The sequence below is a fragment of the Macaca thibetana genome, chromosome 7, assembly GCF_024542745.1.
Source record: "Macaca thibetana thibetana isolate TM-01 chromosome 7, ASM2454274v1, whole genome shotgun sequence".
Lineage (NCBI taxonomy): Eukaryota > Metazoa > Chordata > Mammalia > Primates > Cercopithecidae > Macaca > Macaca thibetana.
The window spans coordinates 62,126,631-62,140,390 of NC_065584.1; the positions used below are offsets into that span (position 1 = coordinate 62,126,631).

Consider the following 13,760-nt stretch of genomic DNA (forward strand, 5'->3'; position numbering starts at 1 on the left):
ATTTTCTTTAAGAATGTTGAATACTGGCCCCCACTCTCTTCTGGCTTGTAGGGTTTCTGCCAAGAGATCAGTTGTTAGTCTAATGGGCTTCCCTTTGTGGGCAACCTGTCCTTTCTCTCTGGCTGCCCTTAACATTTTTTCCTTCATTTCAACTTTGGTGAATCTGAAAATTATCTGTTTTGGGGTTGCTCTTCTCGAGGAGTATCTTTGTGGTGTTCTCTGTATCTCCTGAATTTGAATGTTGGCCTGCCTTGATAGGTTGGGGAAGTTCTCCTGAATAATATCCTGAAGAATGTTTTCCCATTTGGTTCCATTCTCCCCATCACTTTCAGGTACACCTATCACATGTGGATTTGGTCTTTTCACATAGTCCCACATTTCTTGGAGGCTTTGTTCATTTATTTTTACTCTTTTTTCTCTAACCTTGTCTTCTCACTTTATTTCATTCATTTGATCTTCAATCACTGATAGCCTTTCTTCTGCTTGATCGAATCAGCTACTGAAGCTTATGCATGCATCATGAAGTTCTTGTGCCATGGTTTTCAACTCCATCAGGTCATTTAAGGTCTTCTCTACACTGTTTATTCTAGTTAGCCATTCTTCTAATCTTTTTTCAAGGTTTTTAGGTTCCTTGCGATGGGTTCGAACAGATTCCTTTAGCTCGGAGAAGTTTGTTATTACCTACCTTCTGAAGCCTACTTCTGTCAACTCGTCAAGTCATTCTCCATTCAGCTTTGTTCCATTGCTGGCAAGGAGCTGCGATTCTTTGGAGGAGAAGAGGTGCTCTGGTTTTTAGAATTTTCAGCTTTTCTGCTCTGGTTTCTCCCCATCTTTGTGGTTTTATCTACCTTTGGTCTTTGATGCTGGTGACCTACAGAGGGGGTTTTGGTGTGAATGTCCTTTTTGTTGATGTTACTGCTATTCCTTTCTGTTTTTTAGTTTTCCTTCTAACAGTCATGTCCCTCAGCTGCATGTCTGTTGGAGTTTGCTGGAGGTCCACTCCAGACCCTGTTTGCCTGGGTATCACCAGCAGAGGCTGCAGAACAGCAAATGTTGCAGAACAGAAAATATTGCTGCCTGATCCTTCATCTGGAAGCTTCATCCCAGAGGGTCACCCATCTGTATGAGGTGTCTGTCGGCCCCTACTAGGAAGCACCTCCCAGTGAGGCTACTTGAGGAGGCAGTATGTCCATTCTCAGAGCTCAAACGCCACACTGGAAGAACCACTGCTCTCTTCAAAGCTATCAGACAGGGATGTTTAAGTCTGTAGAAGTTGTCTGCTGCCTTTTGTCCTGCTATGCCCTGTCCACCGAGGTGGAGTCTATAGAGGCAGTAGGCCTTGCTGAGCTGCAGTGGGTCCACCCAGATCAAGTGTCCCAGCCACTTTGTTTTCCTACTCAAGCCTGAGTAGGATGCCCCTCCCCCAGCCAGGCTGCTGCCTCGCAGTTCAATCTCAGACTGCTGCACTAGCAGTGGGCAAGGCTCCATGGGCATAGGAGCCAGCAAGCCAGGCACAGGAGAGAATCTCCTTGTCTGCCAGTTGCTAAGACCTTGGGAAATGTGTAGTATTTGGGTGGAGGTGTCCCATTTTTCCAGGTACAGTCTGTCACGGCTTCCCTTGCCTAGGAAAGGGAAATTCCCTGACCACTTGTGCTTCCCAGGTGAGGCAATGCCCCACTCTGATTCAATTCACCCTCCATGGGCTGCACCCACTGTCCAACCAGTCCAAGTGAGATGATCCAGGCACCTCAGTTGGAAATGCAGAAATCACCCGTCTTCTGCATTGATCATGCTAGGAGCTGCAGACTGGAGTTGTTCCTATTCAGCCATCTTGGAACGGCTAAGTTAGGTTTTTAATCTTGTCTACCTATTAAGTTAGGTTGCAGTTTGTCCACAAGGACTTAAATATAGTATGGAATCCTTCTCAGGCCATATTTATTTTGCTTTAACACCCTCTAAGAACTGCAAGAAGATAAGGATGTTCACTTTCATCACTCTTATTCAACAAGTACAATAAGTTCTTGCCAGAACAGTTAGGCAAGAGAAAAAATAAGTCATCCAAACTGGAAAAGCAGAAGTTAAATTATCTCTGTTCCCTGATAATATAGTCATATATCTAGAAAAACCTAAAGACTATACCAAAAACCTCAGAGTTGATAGGTGAATTCAGTAAAGTTTTAGGATACAATATTATATAAAGAGAAATCAATAGGATTTCTATACACCAATAACAATCTAGCCAACAACCAAATTAAGAAATCAAACCCGTTTATAATAGGTACCAAAAAAAAAATAAAATGCCTAGGAATAAATTTAACCAAAGAGGTGAAAGATCTATACAAAAAGAACTACAAAACACTGATGAAACAAATTGAAGGTGATACAAACAAATGAATAAACATTCCATACTCATGGATTTGAAGAATCAATATTTTTAAAATAAACATACTGCCCAAAGCAATTAACAGGCTCAATACAATTCCTATCAAATTACCAACATCAGTTTTCATAGAATTAGAAAAAAATCCTAAAATTCATACAGAACCAAAAAAGAGCCCAAAAAGCTAAATCAATCCTAAGCAAAAAGAACAAAGCTGTAGACATCACATTACTGGACTTCAAATAATGTTACAGGGCTACAATGACCAAAACAACATCATACTGGTATAAAAATAGATACACAGATCAATGTAACAGATCAGAGTGTTCAAAGATAAAGTCACATACCTACAACCAACAAATCTTCCACAAAGTCAACAAAAATATACACTGGGGAAATGTCACTGCATTCAATAAATAGTGCTAGGGAAATTGGATACATGCATTAATCTGTTTTCACACTGTTAATGAAGACATACCTGAGACTCAGAAGAAAGAGAGGTTTAATGGACTTACAGTCCCACATGGCTGGAGAGGCCTCACAATCATGGCAGAAGGCAAGAAGGAGCAAGTCACATTTTACATGGATGGCGGCAGGCAAAGAGAGAGAGAGCTTGAGCAGGGGAACTCCTCTTTTCAAAACCATCAGATCTCATGAGAATTATTCATTATTAGAAGAAAGAACCACCCCATGGTTTAATTACCTCCCACTGTGTCCCTCCCACAACACGTGGGAATTGTGGGAGTTACAATTCAAAATGAGATTTGGGTAGGGACACAGTCAAATTCTATCAATACCCATATACAGAAGAATGAAACTGGACCCATACCTTTCATCATATACAAAAATTAACTCAAGATAGATTAAAGACCTAAGTGTGAGACCTACAAGAATAAAAAACCTAGAAAAAAACCTAGGACAAACTCTTCTGGACATCAGCCTAAGCAAAGAATTTATGACCAAATTCTCAGAAGCAAACACGACAAAAACAAATATAGACAAATGGGACTTAATTAAACTAAAAAGCCTCTGCACAGCAAAAGAAACAATCAACAGAGTAAACAATCTACAGAATAGGAGTAAATATTTGCAAACTATGCATCTGACAAAGGACTAATATTCAGAATCTACAAGGAACTCAAACAACTCAAAACGGAAAAAACAAGTAATCCCATTAAAAAGTGAGCAAAGAACATGGGCATTTTTTAAAAGAAGACATACAAGGAGCCAACAAGCATATGAAAAAATGCTCAAAATTACTAATCAGAAAAATGCAAATTAAAACCACAATAAGGTACCATCTTATACTAGTCAGAATCATCATTATTATAAAGTCTAAAAACAATAAATATTGCCAAGAATACACCACGGGTGGGAATTTATATTAGTACAACCTTTATGGAAAACAGTGTGGAGATTTCCCAAAGAATTAAAAATTCATCCAGCAATTCCACTATTGGTATCTACCCAAAGGTAAAGAAATCATATCAAGAAGATTCCTGCTCTCATATGTTTATCATAGCACTATTCGCAATAGCAAAGATATGGAACCAACCTAAGTGTCCATCATCATATATATATACACACTATGGAATACTACTGAGCCATAAAAAAGAATAAAATCATGTATTTTGCAGCAACATAGATGGAACTGGAGACCATTATCCTAAGTGAATTAATGCAGAAACAGAAAGTCAGAAAACACATGTTCTCACTTATAAGTGGGAGCTAAACAATTGGTATACATGGACATAAAGAAGGTAATAATAGACATTGAAGACTACAAAGGGTGGGCAGATGAGACAGTGTGAGCTCAGGGCATGAGGGCTGAAAAGTTATCCATTGGGTGCAATGTTCACTATTCAGTGATGGGTACACTAAAAGCCTAGGCTTCACCGGTACACAATGTAAGAATCGGGCGCTTATATCCACCAAATATGTTAAAATAAAATAACCTCTTTCCCCTTCCTCACCAATGCCAATAATATCACAGATAAAGAAGGTAGTTCATAGGGTAGCTCTGAGCTATGAGAAGATAGCTCATAGTACCAGACCCTGAGGCAAAGTTTTCATGTTAGCAGGGCTCAGATGCATCTCCTCCCCTTGCACCAAGATTCGAGAGACTATAGGCAATCATCTCAGAATTTTATTGCTGGAAGGATACTGATCACTTTACCATTTAGTAAACAAACAGGAAGGAGTGTTTATATGTCCAACTTTACATACCTAGTTAGTAACACATTGAAAACTAGAAGACAAGCTTTTCAAATTTTTGGTCCAGTATCCTTTCCATGTAATGCTGCTGTTCCTACCTTCCCTCTGGAACATTTTCAGAAGAAAAAGCAGATTGGCCTAGTGGAGTGAGACCAAGTTTCAAAGAAAATTACTGTGACTCTTGGCCAAGGTCCTAAACTTAAGTTTGCAGAATGGGAAAACACTTAATTTGTAATCAACAAAGCTTGACTTCTAATGAAGTTTTCATCATTAGGCAATGTTTCACACTGTTTTTGAGCCCTGCAGTTACTGGACCATGTACTGCCAAATCACATTTACTATTGTTTTATTCATTTTATGAAGTGCTGAGCACCCAGGCAAGCTTCCACATGTATTCCCATTCCCATCCTGTTCTGAACACATCCTAGCTTTGTGTAAGCTTTCTTACAAGCTTATGACTGCAATCCTAGGTGTATTTTTTTTTAATAAGTCATACTTCTTGCTTCAGAGAAAAAAAATTCTTCAAACACAACTACTGATTTGCATCTTGCAAATGGCATAATTATAAACTCTTTCCTAGAGAAAGCATCAAAAGAACAAAATTTTGCTAATATCTATATATTGTACACACAAAGCTCAGGCAAAATCTCAGAAATAGCTCACTGATATTTATTTTCTGATATTTGTTGGTCATCCTCTTCTGAAATGAGAGTCCTCATGCAAGAGGAAAATAATATTATTATATATTTCTAAATCAGCCTCCCATAAATATGGATGGCTTTCTAATATATGAGACTGGTTGCTTCTCAGTCTTTGGCTAAGAGCAAATATGGTATCTAATGTATGAGAATGAGGTTGATTTCTTTATGCTTTAATTAAAAATAATAAAATTAATGTCTGAAATCCAATTGTCCTTATGCTCTTGATCTTAGCTTTTCAGCTTCTAATCACTCTTTTTCTAAGCTAACTACTGCTTTACTTTACCATTTTTGCCTCAGGTAAAGCTCATTCTCCTCTTCTTTATTTTTGTATCTAGTTACACAGTCAGAAGAACAGACATAGTTCAAAAGAAAAATATTGAGTCCAATATTCCAATTGCTTAAACCTTCTGGAAAATAAATGATTTCCTGTGCTCTTTGTAACCATGAGTACATGGCCTTTTACATGAAGGTGAAGGGTGAAAATTTACAAGTCACAGTCTTGACAGCCATGAAACTAATGAAGGCAAACATCCATGCTGATGTAAGCTGGTCAGCATGGTATTTCACTATAGAAAAGTGCCAAGTCATTATTAAATCTCAAATGTTATAGCTGGAGACTTAATAGCCTCACCCCAAGCCATTATTATTTCTTTGCCTAAACACAGTTTGCTAGAATTCCCTCTGCTGTGAAAATAAATTGCTGATTAGCCAGATGGGACTTAAGCCTCCCTTCACTGGTCTAGTAAATAGGGTTCCCAAGCTATGTGCCACTCACTCCCTCAAGTACTTTTGAGCACAATTTCTTTCACAGGAAGCATCACCTCTCTACAGCCCTATACCAAGAAACCAAGATGATGAAAGGCTGAGCCGTTAATTTGCAACTCTTTCTTAATTGAGATCACATTCAAGAATGAGAAAATACTTGACAAAGAAAAATAAACCAGCTTTCAATGTACCCTGTTCTTTGCAGCACCTGCTGTCTATTCTCAGATTAAGCTGAATAAATACTGTTTTCATGAAGATCATACGGAGCCTAGGCAGATTTAACAGCATTTCTTGCCCTTCTTTGCCTCCTATCCCCTGCCACCACCATAACCGTGTAAAATTCTGAAAAACTGCAATTTGGGCCCTTATGAAAAAACATTTCATATGATGAAATTTACTAAATTTCTAGCTCCTGTTCAGTTTCCACATGGACAAAAATAACTGCCATGAAGGCCCACAAATTTGGAAGTCAACATTTAGAAATTTCTTAGAAAGAGAGGTGGATGATGGAAGAAAGTGAAAATACTGCTGGCATTTCATCTCTGTCTTCGTGGCAAAAAGAGAAGTGTTTCTGAATCAGCAGTAGAGGGGGAAGAAGCTCAGCATGAAATTTCTTGTGCATCTGATTCACCAATGGAGTCAAAACATTGAGTACAGCTGATAACAAGAAGCACAAGAAAAGAAGGGACACATGGTTCCAAACTAAGAATGTTACCTCTGGTTTCTGGTAAGAAGGGAATTGCAAGACATTTTTTGGCACAAAATCAGAACACAGTTTGAATGCAAAGTAAAAATGTTCAAAAGAAAGATGCTTTAGGCCATACCTAGGAAACTCTTCACAGGTAAGCATATCTTTGTAGTTAACATGATCTGTCCAAACAAGAGAGCCTTGTTTCATCAGACAAGTGTCTGTTCTGATGACCCAGGTACTAAGCTAGCAGGGAACATCTTTGCTGAAAATAGGGGGAGAAAGCCTTACACCTGCTCAGAAAATATATTCTCCTGTGGATGGAAAGGAAAAGAATATGAGAAGAAGAAAAGTGTAATTACTGAGCCTCTGACTATCTCTGCAAATACTTTCTTCCCCTCTTTGCTTCTCTTGGTTTCTCACTGCCCCTCTGTGTTTTTACACTTTGTCATCTCTTTGAACTTTTGATGAATATTCATGTCTCTATAATGATGTGGCTGTACTATGATTAAGAACAGACTGAAGTACTTAATATAGCCTCTTCTTATAAAGGAAACTGTTGGGTAGCAAGCCATCCATGTTAATGAGGGACATTTTACTAGCTAATGAGTAAAACTGTAGGGTCTAGACCTACAGAGAAAATTCGATTGCCTTATCACAACATCACCATTCCCTAAATGTATTTGGGAGATACCACCAGTAACAATTCTTCTAATGCATTTGTCAGCTAATCAGTCACATTTACAGATCAAATATTTATTGAGCTGGGTTTTATCCTAGGCACAAGGTAAAAGAGGAAAAAGCAGACATAAAAACCTTATACTTGGGCTGGGCTCGGTGGCTCACACCTGTAATTCCAGCACTTTGGGAGGCCAAGGCGGGCAGATCATGAGGTCAGGAAATCGAGGCCATCCTGGCTAACACGCGAAACCCCGTCTCTACTAAAAATACAAAAAACATTAGCCGGGCGTGGTAGCAGGCGCCTGTAGTCCCAGCTACTTAGGAGGCTGAGGCAGGAGAATGGCATGAACCTGGGAGGTGGAGCTTGCAGTGAGCCGAGATAGAGCCACTGCATTCCAACCTGGGCAACAGAGTGAGACTCCATCTCAAAAAAAAAAAAAAAAAAAAAAAACTTATACTTAAACCTTAAGAGTCTAGGGCAAGTGCTTTCTGCAGATCATCTGCAGCTACTATGGAAGCTTCTCTTCACAGCCTCTTAAAACACCAGCCACTCAAGCAGCATTACCAACCAGGTAAGGTTGACGGGACGAGTAAGGGCTGAAATTCAACTTGTACTCTGCTCTCCAAAATCTGCCCTACCCAGAGGAGACATCTTTTAAAAAGTCACACAAAGGCAGCACCAGAAGCTGTAGCCCTGTTTTAAAGCAGAGGTTCCCCTTCCACATGAGTTATTGCATCTTTCCTTCCCTGGGTGTTTCCCAGTGATGCAAAGGCCATACCCACTTGTCAGACCTCAGCCATGGACCTACATGCTAGAGCTGAAGTGAATAATGTAACTTACAGCAGAAAACAAAAATCTATATACCAGTAGAACCATAACAGCACAGCCGATCTCAGATTCCTTAGAGGTTTTGCCTTAAACCACATACTTAGTTGTCATTTTATTTGAAAGTTCCAGAACAGCTTTTCTGAGTTAGTATGCATTCTGAAGGCGAGAGTCCTTTGTCCAGAGTACATCCACTTTTATTATACACATTTCTCACATAATAAGGAAGGCAAGAGCCCTTCTCCAACTGACTTACTACATTCCTATACTTATTATTAGTAAATATGCAAAAAAAACTAATACAAAAAGGGCTTTGAAGAAAGCCAGGTTTGAGTGAATTATTTGCTGATGGAGATATACAATTTCATTCATACAGTTGATTTCCTGCTAGCTAGTTCCTCAGATTATAGGAAATGGATATGGCATGTTTTTGTTGTGTGTCTGCTGCCTCTGTTGCAAAGATAAACCTTAATTGGCAAGCCTTTAACATCTAATGGTATTTTATGTTATGGTCTTACAGAAATAATCTATCTGGGCTTTGTGACAAAGTTGTTGTATAATAATGGAGGAAAAGCTGTGATAATGCATGCGTTCTTGTTTTGGTACTAAAAATTTACACTAGCTTTAGTCAAAACAAATTTGGATTCTATTGCTTGAAAATGTACTTTTTATTCCTTCGATTATAAAAAAATTTGGGGTAAAAGCTTATAAAGCTAATTTTATATGAAGTTCTCTAGCAAGTTATTTATAATGTGATTTTTCCATGAATTATTTGAAATCTGTTTAGCCTGTAAAGATAGCCCATCCAAAAAAAGTCAGAGTATTTTGTATTTTAACTCAAGTCCTAGATTGCCTCTCACTGCCCATGATTCAAGAGCAACTAGAAACTATAGCCAAATTCAGTTTCTATCTATGATTAAAGACCGGTTTCAAATGGACAAGCAAGCAGCAGTCAACATATGCATTAAATGGTGCCTAATAATTGTTAATCTTTCTGACTGCTTCATCAAATAAATTAGCTGTGTCATTCTTTCAACACAAGTTTTCCTCACTGCCATGATATGCTTCAAGTTATGTCATATGAAATTGTTCTTTTGGAAATAAATCAAAACCCATGCAAACACAAAACAAAACCAAAAAAAAAAAAAAAACCCTTAGTCTTTAATACAAGGAAGAGAATCCTGAGGATATAAACTAATGGCATAGGTCAAAGCCAAATATATTCATATTAGATAGCCTCCAGAGAAGCTCCCTCAAAGACCTGCTATAGTTTGAACATTTGTCCCCTCCAAAATTCATGTTGAAATTTAATCACCAATGTACCAGTATTGAGAGGTGAAGCCTTTAAGAGGTGATTGGATCATGAGGGTTCTGCCTTCATGAATGGATTAATCCAATAATGAATCAATGGGCTAATGGTTTAATGGTTTATCATGGGAATGGGACTGGTGACTTTAAAAGAAAAGTAAGAGGCCTGATCTAGCATGCTCAGCCCCCTCACCATGTGATGTCCCACACTACCTCAGGACTCTGCAGAGAATCCCCACCAGCAAGAATGGTCTTACCAGTTGCATCCTCTTGACCTTGGACTTTCAAGCCTCCAGAACTATAAGGAAACAAATTTTATGTCATATAAATTATCCAGTTTTAGGCATTCTATTATAAGTAACATAAAACAGACTAAGACAAGACCCCTTCCTCATAAACCAATAGAAATACATCTCATAACTCTTCTTCAACCCCAACCTAAGTTCCAAGGAGCCACAAAGTGAAGAAAAGCCTAGACCCAAATTCCTGAAATGCCTGATTCCTCTCCTCAGCAGATTATATGTCTCTGGTCCTTTAAGATGTGTCTGATATATTTTCTTCTCTCAAACCCTTTATCTGACTCCACACATCTCCTTCAGCCTGACTTAGGTATGGCTCCATCTTAGCACTTAACATAGTAACACAAATATCTGTTAATATGTCTTTCATTCCACTACAATATTAGTTTCTTGAGGTCAGTAACTGTGTATTTGAGTCTCTGTATTCCTAGTACCAGCCATGATACTTGGAACATAATAAATGCTTAATAAAAATTTGCTGAATGTAAGAACCAGGAACATAAAGATGAAGTAGTACATTTCCTCCAGCAAATGACTGCTTGGGAATACCTGTTTTACCTATTAACTCCCTGAAGAACTAGATGGATCACTACAAAAGGTGGGTTCTTTTCAAAGTTTCAATCATTTTGAACAACTCCCATTGTTTAGTCATCTCCATTTCAAGGATGATCATATATAAATGTGGTGAGCTTTTTTATTAATAGTTCATTCAACACCTCGCACATGTCTGATCAGTCCAGAAGAGCCAATATGGTATAGAATGCTACCTGTAGGTTTCCTTATGGAAGAAGCTAGCAGCAGGAATAGTTACCAATTAACTGCTTAACTGTGAATTTCTCCAATTTTCCAAATCAATTTCTTTTTATCTCAGCTTCTAACCTCTTTATGTCCTAAGAAGCTTGCTTATTTGACTCACAGGCAGAATTGTCATTTCTACTCCTTAGTTACTCATGTTAGCTGAAAGAATAACATGTTTGAAAAATATTGTTCTCCACTATTTGCTTTCATTTAACCAAATGTAGCCTTACTTTGTTAAGCTCTTGAATAAGTTTGCAATTCCATTTCTGAACACAAATCTACATTCATGAAAATGGATAGTCTTTATGCTCCTGAAAATTACATTCTGTTACTTCTTTAATGGAAAAGGATGCATATATTGCCTTTGACTAAGCTGCCTTTGTGTAGATTTATGAAAAATTGGCAATTCCAAAAGATTGGATCTTGATATGTCTGTCTTATAAACCCATGAAGTTCTTTGATCTCCAGTTTGAATCACTAAGGTAAGCTTTTCATGAGCTGAAACAGCAGGCTTCGTTTCTCCATCTGCTGCACAGCACTACAGAGATGCCACAGGCCTAAGGAAAGTAAAAAACAAATAGAAAGAAAATTTCTCTGTTTTTTTTTTAAGTGCCTGGAGCAAATCAAACCCTCAAGTCTAGCTGCTAAGGAAAGAGGCAAAATCTATCCGCATTTCCAAGGGAAAAGATGGGTCAGTTACCCAAACACAGGAAAATGCCCTTATGCAAGACAGAAGATAAAATAAAATAAAGTACAAAGAAATTCTAAATTGCTATGATGTTAAAAACGTAAAATAATAAGTTAACCATTAGGAAGACTTCTTTTTAAGGGCTCTCTCTCCCTTGCTTTGCTATAAAAATCACACTTTATGAAAGTGGAACAAGAAACTACGCCCCCAAACAGTGATAAAACATTATTTTCAATTTCATGAATGCAAACACACTACTTGATATTTGGTTCCTCGACCAGGTCATTAGCCATGCAAAGAAATGAAATCCTGGGTGTCATATGCCCAAATTAAAAAGAAATCAGCCTACTGACTCCTTAACCAAGGTTGACAAGCTATCCAGAAGGAAGGCTGTGTCCATTAAAATAATGTGTCTATTATTATCCTTTCTCTGTGTTATTATTCTATTCTTAGCTGGCAGAGTTACTCTATCCACATGAAAGCATCAGTCCAACTTCTGACTGACCACAAGAGCACTGATTAATATCGACACAAGAGGAGTCCTGTTAAAACTCCAGGATCTTTCTCCAAACAGCTCAGTCACACAAAGCCAAACTTGCTACTGTTGTAACCAGAATACATAGCTTGTTATTTTTAATTATATCCCATCCATAGTTAGGTCTTTCCTTTGGAACACTGGATTATTATTCAGCAACATTTGAATGACATGGGTGTGCACAGGATGCCTCCTATGTTAGATTTGCTCATCAATTCACGATAGCTAAAATGAAAGTCAAAGCACACAATGGGTATTAAGATCTTAATTTCAGTCAAACAGCATTACCCCTGCAACACAATACATCACAAATTTAAATACATGGATGCTAAGACCTACATTTCAAAGCCTACGGACTCGTAAGAAATTTTACAATTCAAAGTGAATTCTAAATGTTTTTGACATGTTGATGGACACTTGGAGAGCTTTTGTGCCTCTGGTTTTTGTTTGCTTTTAGAGTCAGTATTGTGTAGATTCAAAGCCGTGGTTCCCAAACCAGGGTTCAATTTTATCCCCCAGGGGATTTGACAGTGTCTCAAGAGATTTTTAATTGTTATTAATGTAAATGGATGGAGAAGACAGGTGCCACTGAATATAGCCCTTAGTGCCCAGGAACGCTGCTAAACATCCTCCACCACACAGGACAGCCCTCACAACAAAGAAACATCTGGTTCAACATGTCAATAGTGCCATGCATGGGTGAGAAAAACAGGGTAAGAGGAAAATAGCAATAAGAAATTTTTATTTGTTTAAAGTTATTATTTTATCCAATTAATGCATTACCTAATATTAAAAGTTAAATAGCACTAATAGAACCTCTCATGAAAAAAATAGACATCCTCTGCCTGCTTTTTCCTGTCTTGAGTTTTCCTTCTCAAACATGACATTATTTCCTCTGGCTACCTTATTTCTAAAGTATATACTTATACCAAAAATTCTTGAGTTAAGCAAGTTTAGATATTATTGTTATTGACACTTTATTTTGCAACGAGATGATTTAGCACTCTTTTAACATCTCACTTTTTCACTTTCTTCTCTAACTTTACCTTCTTTTTTCCCTGTTTTCCATTTCTCTCTGGAAGATTTTTCTAACTTTATTTCCAACCCTTTTATTGAACTTTAATTTCAGCTGCTTTACTTTAATTTTATTACCAAAGGCTCTTCCTTGATCTCTTTTCACTTATTATTCCTTTTTTTATTATTATTAGCAACTTGTTTTTGCTTCAAGAATAAAACATCTCCTCATATTTCTTTAATGTTATAAGCTACATCCTTTTGGATGTTTTCCTTTGCTCACTGCTTTGTTTCTATTTCCTTTGAGATTTGTTTTTGTTTGCTTTTGATAGTCAATCTGTCTAATATGGGAACATTTACTTACAGTGATATTTTGCTGTCCATTTATGTTTAAAAGTTAGAAATTGAAAGGCTGTGCATGCATGGGTAGGGTTTGCCTACTAGGGACGTCACAGAGCTCAATCTGGTGGTAACTGGCGATACTGATGGTCATCCCAACTGCCAGTCCCATCCTGCCTATTCATCAGGATAGGCTATGCCCAAACAAACAAATTCATGGTTCAACACACTGGGGCAGTGTGTTCACTACAAATCAAAGTGGCTCTTTAGGGCAGGTATACTTATGGTAGCTCAGCCATCTAGGCTGCTTCCAGGTTGTAGTTCCTTCACAACAAAACACAGCTTCTATGGTCACCACAGAACAGTGACCGTATCACTTTCCTTCACACCCCATTGGCCACAAACAGCTTCATGACCTCATCTAACTGCAAGAGGGTAGGGGACATTTGAATATTTAGCAGGGAGCCATTCAGCCGCTCCATTGGCTTGACTCACATCTTTACAAGGGATATATCTTTTTTTGT

General features: G+C 38.0%; 1 protein-coding gene and 1 long non-coding RNA gene across 2 annotated transcripts in view; one reads left to right on the forward strand and one right to left on the reverse strand.

The window, feature by feature from the left end:
• FKBP3 (FKBP prolyl isomerase 3) overlaps positions 1 to 13,760 on the forward strand; it is a 466,553-nt gene that overhangs the window by 168,552 nt on the left and 284,241 nt on the right. The window lies entirely within an intron of this gene.
• The window catches only part of LOC126957891 (uncharacterized), a 139,170-nt gene continuing 134,474 nt past the window's right edge, over positions 9,065 to 13,760 (reverse strand). Inside the window, exon 8 of the long non-coding RNA XR_007727002.1 lies at positions 9,065 to 9,861. This is a non-coding gene — a long non-coding RNA (uncharacterized LOC126957891). The remainder of the gene's footprint in view (positions 9,862 to 13,760) is intronic.